Source organism: Thunnus thynnus, chromosome 18 (assembly GCF_963924715.1).
Source record: "Thunnus thynnus chromosome 18, fThuThy2.1, whole genome shotgun sequence".
NCBI lineage: Eukaryota > Metazoa > Chordata > Actinopteri > Scombriformes > Scombridae > Thunnus > Thunnus thynnus.
This window is the reverse complement of record NC_089534.1, coordinates 24,261,730-24,268,683: the sequence shown is the minus strand read 5'-3', so window position 1 is coordinate 24,268,683 and position 6,954 is coordinate 24,261,730. Positions and strand designations below refer to the sequence as shown.

The 6,954-nt window shown below is 38.4% G+C and overlaps 1 pseudogene; it reads left to right on the top strand.

Annotated features, from left to right (window-relative positions):
* The first annotated feature begins 1,542 nt into the window (after positions 1 to 1,542).
* LOC137169784 (toll-like receptor 5) lies at positions 1,543 to 5,477 on the top strand (annotated as a pseudogene).
* The last annotated feature ends 1,477 nt before the right edge of the window (positions 5,478 to 6,954 follow it).

Sequence of the window (6,954 nt, the reverse complement as noted above, 5' to 3'; positions counted from 1 at the left end):
AGATATAAAGGGCTCATACTAAGGTAACAAAACCACAACAATTCTTATTTTCATATTATTTTGTATTATACACTAATAAAAACATACTTATGAATATTATATTCTATTTCTGCCAATAGGTCCCCCTAAATCCTACACACTGGTCCTTTAAGGATTAAACTACCCAAATGGATATTGCTGCGTACATGCTAATGATAATCTGATAATTAGAGTAGTAATATATAACGATGACAGGAGAAAGCCTACTTTTACTCCTGAAACTTCAAATCACTTGTACTTTGTTGTTAATACTGTATTTATATTCAAGTAAAGTCAAGAAAAGTAGAGTACAAGACTTGTTATTGTAATTTCAGATACTTAGTGTGTGCTCCTAGTTGACTATTTTCAACTATACATGCAGGACTGCAACTGCTGTATCCAGATCTACAGTATATTGTATTGAGAGTATTTGACTTAAGTGAAAGTAACAGTACCAAAGTGTAAAAATACTCCATTACAAGTAAAAATACTTTAATTCACTTACAATTACAGATACCACAAAATTATACTTTTGTACTTGATTAAATGTATTTAGTTATATTCCACTACAGCACATTATAATAGTTATTATTCCTGAAATGTAAGTAATGTAATGATTAGTTGTGGTCCTTACTTGGAGAGGGCGTAACCTTCCTGCCACAGTGCCAGTTAATCTCTTTCACTCGGTATTGTATTTGACAAACCTTCATTCTCCAGAGGTTGTGAAATTCACCAGCCCCATGTGATTAAACTGCACACACGCACCACAACACCCCTGTACTTTCCAGTGTTTTAGGAAGATTAGAGTGAGTCCCCAACTGAGAACATTTGTAAAAAGGTAATTGTTTTATTTATCCCAAGTATTGCAAATTATTATTTGACTGTATGGATTGTAGATCATATTGGGTTGGATTCTTTTTTTTTTTTTTTTAATTTCACTTTTTATTGGCAGACATGGGATTTACGAAAGGCAATTACAAATGTTTCACACCTGGTTTGACAATTATATATCAAAAAACAAAAATAAATGCTTAAAAAAAAACAATCAAAGAAAATAAAACAAACAATGGCAAAAAACAAAAACAACAACAACATCCAACTGAGTTTCAAACCAAACCAGTGTGCTAGCCTAACCTCAATACACAATAACAAACATATATACATAGCAACAGAGGACTGCAAACATGCTAACAAACTTTCCTTCCTCTTGTTAATCTGGATTCTGCCAAAAAAGGGAAATCCCATTCACCGTCATGTGCTGCAAGGTCAATGTAATGCAGAGCACAAGTGACGCAATCACTAGCAGATAAAAAGACTGCCAAAATAAATCTCTGCAGTGTGGAGCTCAGATTTTTAAACTGCAGAGACTGAATCATTATTTCATCAAGGACGATTTAGAGTTGGATTTCTTCTGGAAAGCAGTGTGAAGATGGGGACGTTTGTTCTTCAGGTAGTTGTCATCTGTGTTTTACTACAGGTATGTAAAAATGTCATATCTTTGTAAAATAACATGATGCTATGTTTATAGTGCATCCTTGTTAAATGAAAATGAAAATTGAAATCTTACTTTTTTTATAGCAGCTGTCAAACACAGGCAATTTACAGTGCTTTACAAAAGACAAAGATATGCATCAGAGCAACCTTAAAGACAAGAAAGAAAGAAAATAAAATCAATTATAGTAAAATGAAGTAAAATACAATGAAAATAAACAAAAAATAATACATATGAAATACAGTTTCAGTGTAGTTACAGTGCAATCAAAGGCCGCCCCAAAATTTAAAAAGGTAACTTGCAAACTTAATGTCTTACAACATGAGAAGAAGAGTGCAATTCAAATGCTGATTTGACGCAATAGCATTCTTCTTGTGCAATTTCCTGGTATTTTTTTTATATTTTGAGAGTGTTTTCATTAAAAAACAACAAGATTGGACGGATAATACACAACCGGTAAAGCCTCACAAGCAATTTGACTGTAAGGATTAAGTGGTAACTGAAGTGAACAAATCCACTTTAATAAAACATTTTTGCCTCATAATGGGCCCTGTGGCCGACTGTGCCTTCCAAAACCTCCACTGGGTTTCTGCTCTCCCTCCCCACATCACCCATTTGTACCTAGAGATGAACCACATCAGAGAGATCAACGCTACCTCTCTGTCAGGCCTTGAGGAGCTACAGGAGCTGGACCTCACAAACCTTTGCAGGACTGTCCAGTTTGCAGAGTCTCTACTTGGATTACTGCTCACTTCAAGAGTCCATCCTGAAGGAGAACTATTTGGAACCACTGTCCTCCTTAGAGACCCTTGACCTCTTTGGTAACCAGATAAAGAGAATCCAGCCTTCAATGTTCTTTTCAACATGACTCATTTGAAAGATTTGAATCTCAAACTGAACAAAATTGACAAAATATGTGAGTCTGATCTGGTTGGTTTCCAGGGGAAGCACTTCCAGGTTCTGAATTTGGACTCTGTCCAACTTAAGGACATGAGTAGTGAAAGCTTTGACTTGCAGAAATGTGGGAACCCTTTCAGAGGAATGTCCTTTCAGACACTTGACTTGTCCTACAACGGGTTCAGCGTGGGTAAATCAAAGCAGTTTTTCAGAGCAATCAAGGGTACTAAGATCTCCCATCTCAGACTGTCAGGGCCCATGGGTAAAGGATTTTCATTTAACAACCTCCCTGATCCAGACAGCAGCACGTTTGAGGGCCTGAAGAACAGTTCAGTCCGCACTTTGGATCTGTCTAAAAACAGGATATATGCATTGCAACAGGGGGTTTTTAGTCCACTTAAAGATGTTGCAATCATTGACGTTTTCCAAAACAGAGTGAATCAGATACACAGAAATGCCTTTGAAGGTCTTCAGGGACATTTAAAAATGCTAAACCTGTCACATAACCTGCTCAGGGAAATCTGTTCCTACACTTTTGCCTCTCTAACAAACCTGCGAGTGTTAGACTTGTCTTACAATCACATTGGTGCACTGGGTTATGGCTCATTTAGTGGACTTCCCAACCTGAAAGCATTATATCTAACAGGAAACTTTCTGCAAGAACTTGGCTTCCCTGCATCTCTACCATCATCAGTGAGCAGCATCACATGTTTTGCCACTAATATCATTCATCTGAACATTCAGGACAACAGATTAACAAACTTGGGGGATGTTTACACCTTTCTGGCTCAGCTGAAATGCCTCCAGAATCTCTTCTATGGAGGAAACACAATAAGGTGGTGCACACTCAGTAGACGAGTTTCAGAAGTTGGTTTGAATAATTTGCAAGCCCTGGATCTTAACGGCACCAATTTGCAGTCCATTTGGTCAAAAGGGAAATGCCTGGATCTGTTTGACAATCTTGGGCATTTGATCGGTCTCAATTTGAGCTTCAACGCCTTACAATCTCTTCCACAAGGCATTTTCAAAGGTCTCACCTCAGTCATACAGATAGACCTTTCATCCAACACCTTGATGTATCTCCAGCCTGATGTGTTCCCCAAAAGTCTGAAAGTACTCAACCTCTCCAACAACTTCATAGCCTCCCCGACCTGAAAATGAACCGATTCCACTGTGACCCAAACCGAAAGAGCTTCCTGACTTGGCTGAATGACACAAACATAACATTCACGAATCCTGTTGCAGAGCTCAGATGTGGATTTCCTGCTGGTTTCTCTAATGTTCCTCTGTTAGATTACTCTGCTCAGTTCCCACAGCAGTGAAAGCACTTGAAAGTGCGTAAATGTGTATTTTATTTCAGGGTAACTACCAGAAAATCAAAAAGAATTAATTAAGGGAATGGTGTGCTAGTGCCACATATTGTTGATTTAAGTTGTACACTTTATGGTCAGTTTGTCACATGGTGTGCCCAGTGTGATCTGAATTGGTAACAGATACCAGACAATGTAACAGTTTGTCACAATCTAATAAAAAAGTTCCTTGAAATGGTTTGAAATTATAATAAAATTTGTAAATATTTTACTGTATATTGCCAGAAAATGTGATAGAATCACTGAGTGTAAAAGTTTGTTCTTGAATTTGAGAATAGTAGTTTGACAAAAAAAGAAATGTCAACTTATTGACTTTTGCCTGAGCTTTCAACTGCATGTCTTTATAGATCTCTAGATGCTAGTAAGTGGATCTTCTTACTACTTATGTTGTCAGACTGATAAAATCATATGTGGAAATTTGTTATTTTCAGTGAGTGTAGAGAAATTAATGTACCACTTTATCTAAGGAAATTGTATATTTTTAATACATATAAAGTATTCATGCAGTTCTATGTGAGCATCAACAGCATTTGAATCAGGAACATAGGTAACAAATAAATTAATGAATAATTGGATGGATGGATAATATAGTAAGCCTAGGTTGGCTGAAGGCTATGAGACAGCAGGACAGGCTGGTAAGATGTCTGTTGTGTTTGATGGTTTATCAGATGATTAAAGAATTAAAAAGGAAAAAAAACAAACAGTTTAACAATGTTTATTTTTTCTGCCTTTTTGCTCAGATTTTTGTTTTTTTGATACTTTTACCTCTAAAAATCCTTCAAGTTAAATAATCCAATGAGAAAAATCCCCCTTTGGGCAAACTGATCACAGCTCTTGTACTGAGGGGTCACAAGTAGACAATGCTTCATTTCACGGGGCCATGAGCCAAAAAGGTTGGGAAATACAGATATAAAAATCATTAATGCTCTCCCTCTCTTAGTGTACCAAGACTTTTAGGAGGACACATCTCTTTTACACACTGTGTGACCTGTCATCTATTGCACCAGCTAGGCATGTGTTCACCAATATTTTGGAGAAATCTACATTATATTTACAGAGAATCTTGTTAATCTGAAGTTAAAACTGTCGCTGAAGGCACATCACAGACAATGTTTTCATTCTCTGTGGCCTAAATCAATTTCTTCTCCCCAGTTTATGTCAGCCTGAGTTAATAGTTAACTTGTGCGATAGAGGAGAAAAAAGGGGGCAAACTTGACCAGTTTAACATCACCAGATATAAACAAAATACATACTGCAACTATAGACATAAATCTGCTCAAGTAGAGGAAAAAACTAGTGACTAATATGAAAGATAAAGTCATTTTCAGCACATTGTGATCCCCATGTTTTAATCCTGTTGCAAGTACTGCACGCCCTTGGAAGATTCTGTATTTTACCAGTTAAAATAATGTTACCTTTGAACTGCTACAGAAGCTGCATAATGAGGATTTTGTCTCCTCTTCCAGCAGAGGGCAGCATCAGCTCAGTTAGCAACTCCTGACTATTGGTCTCCACCCTGCTTTGCAGTTGTAAGACAATACCAACCAATCTTTTTCCCAGCTGGGATGCTCTTCTGTGTGCATCAGTGCAGCATTCAGTTGCATGATCTGATGAATTAGAGAGGAACAAGGAGAAAGAGTAAATAAAAGTTTCTAAAAAGGGATAAAAATGATGGATATTTAGATAAATTACAATAAATAGGGAACAAAATCACCAATAAAAATGCTCTGTTCAGTGTCAATGAGATGTTTTTGGCCAATAAAAATACACAGACACAACTTATTAGTTATTTAAAAAAAGGGCCATATTATGAAAAACTCAATTTTTCATTGCTTCTGAGTATGTATTTGGGTCTCTGATGTGCCTACTAACACACAAATTGGGAAATAAGACCACCCAGTCAGTTTGGTGTGGGCTGGCTTGCTCTGTACTCATGTAATTCAACAAACCATTCAGATTTGCTGCCCCTTCTTACGTCACATGGGGCGAAGCTAGGCTAGGCTAAGCTATATGCGAAAAATGTGTGCATATTGTGGGGCTGGACTGGTGGATGGCTGCTTGCCGACAGACGGCTGCTGAGCCCCGGCGAGCTCTGCAGGAGAGAGACAGCCGGGAGCAGAGCCACAGAGTCCTGTGTTGCTGTTGTCTTCTGAAGGAATAAACAAGCGATTCTGCTCGGATCTGGAGAAGTTTACTAGCGGGAGGAGTTTGTTTTTTAAACTTTTATGATTAAGTGGATTTATCTTCATTCTTGCTTCTCAACCTAGCCGCAACTTACACTGGAGTCACACATCACCTAAGCTGCTGTCATCAATAATAAACATCTTAAATGCCAGCAAGTTTATATAATTTTAAAGTTATACAGTATGTAGATATCTAAACTTAGAACAAAAAGTAAGGAAATTTGTGTTTGGTAGATTATTTCTTTGTTGTAACAATGCTTCTTGGCAATAAATCCTATACCGTTGGAAAGCCTGTTTATTTCCCTTTTGAAATGGTGCCACATTTGTAAGGAACATGCATTTGTGGGATGAGCAACAGAGCTGAGTATGTGGGTTGCGCCCATGAAAAATTTGCCAAATCTTCTCTGCCAATGCCAAACAGCTTATTCTGCCATTGACTCTTGTTTGGTGGATTGGATGATTGAAGTTTGAAGACACAAGACATATTGGCAATTTAACAATTTATTAATTTAACAAACAGGAGCCTCAGTAGCGTGTGGAAGAACCATACACAGCCACAACAGCCTGGCACCTCCTCCTCATGCTGGTCACACACTGCTTTGGGATGGCATCCCATTCTTCAACCAGCATTTATCGCAAGTCTGACAACGTGGTTGTGTTGGTCACTCTGGCATGAACAGCACGCCCCAGCTGATCCCACAAGTGTTCAATGGGGTTGAGGTCAGGACTGCTGGCAGGCTATTCCATCCCGCTCCACTCCCAAATTCTGGAGGTAGTCTCTGATAAACCCCGCTCTGTGGGGGTGAGCGTTGCCATCTTGGAGGATAGAGTTCAGTGTTTGGAAGACAGCCTACGGTACCTAAGTGTTGACAGGGTGAGGAAACACTCTTCTTGGCGTGTCGTCTTCTTGGGACGCCCGCTAAGTGGCCTGTCTCTGACATCCCCCGTTATATGGAACTTGGCCTTCACTTTGGAGATGGTACTAGGGCTCACT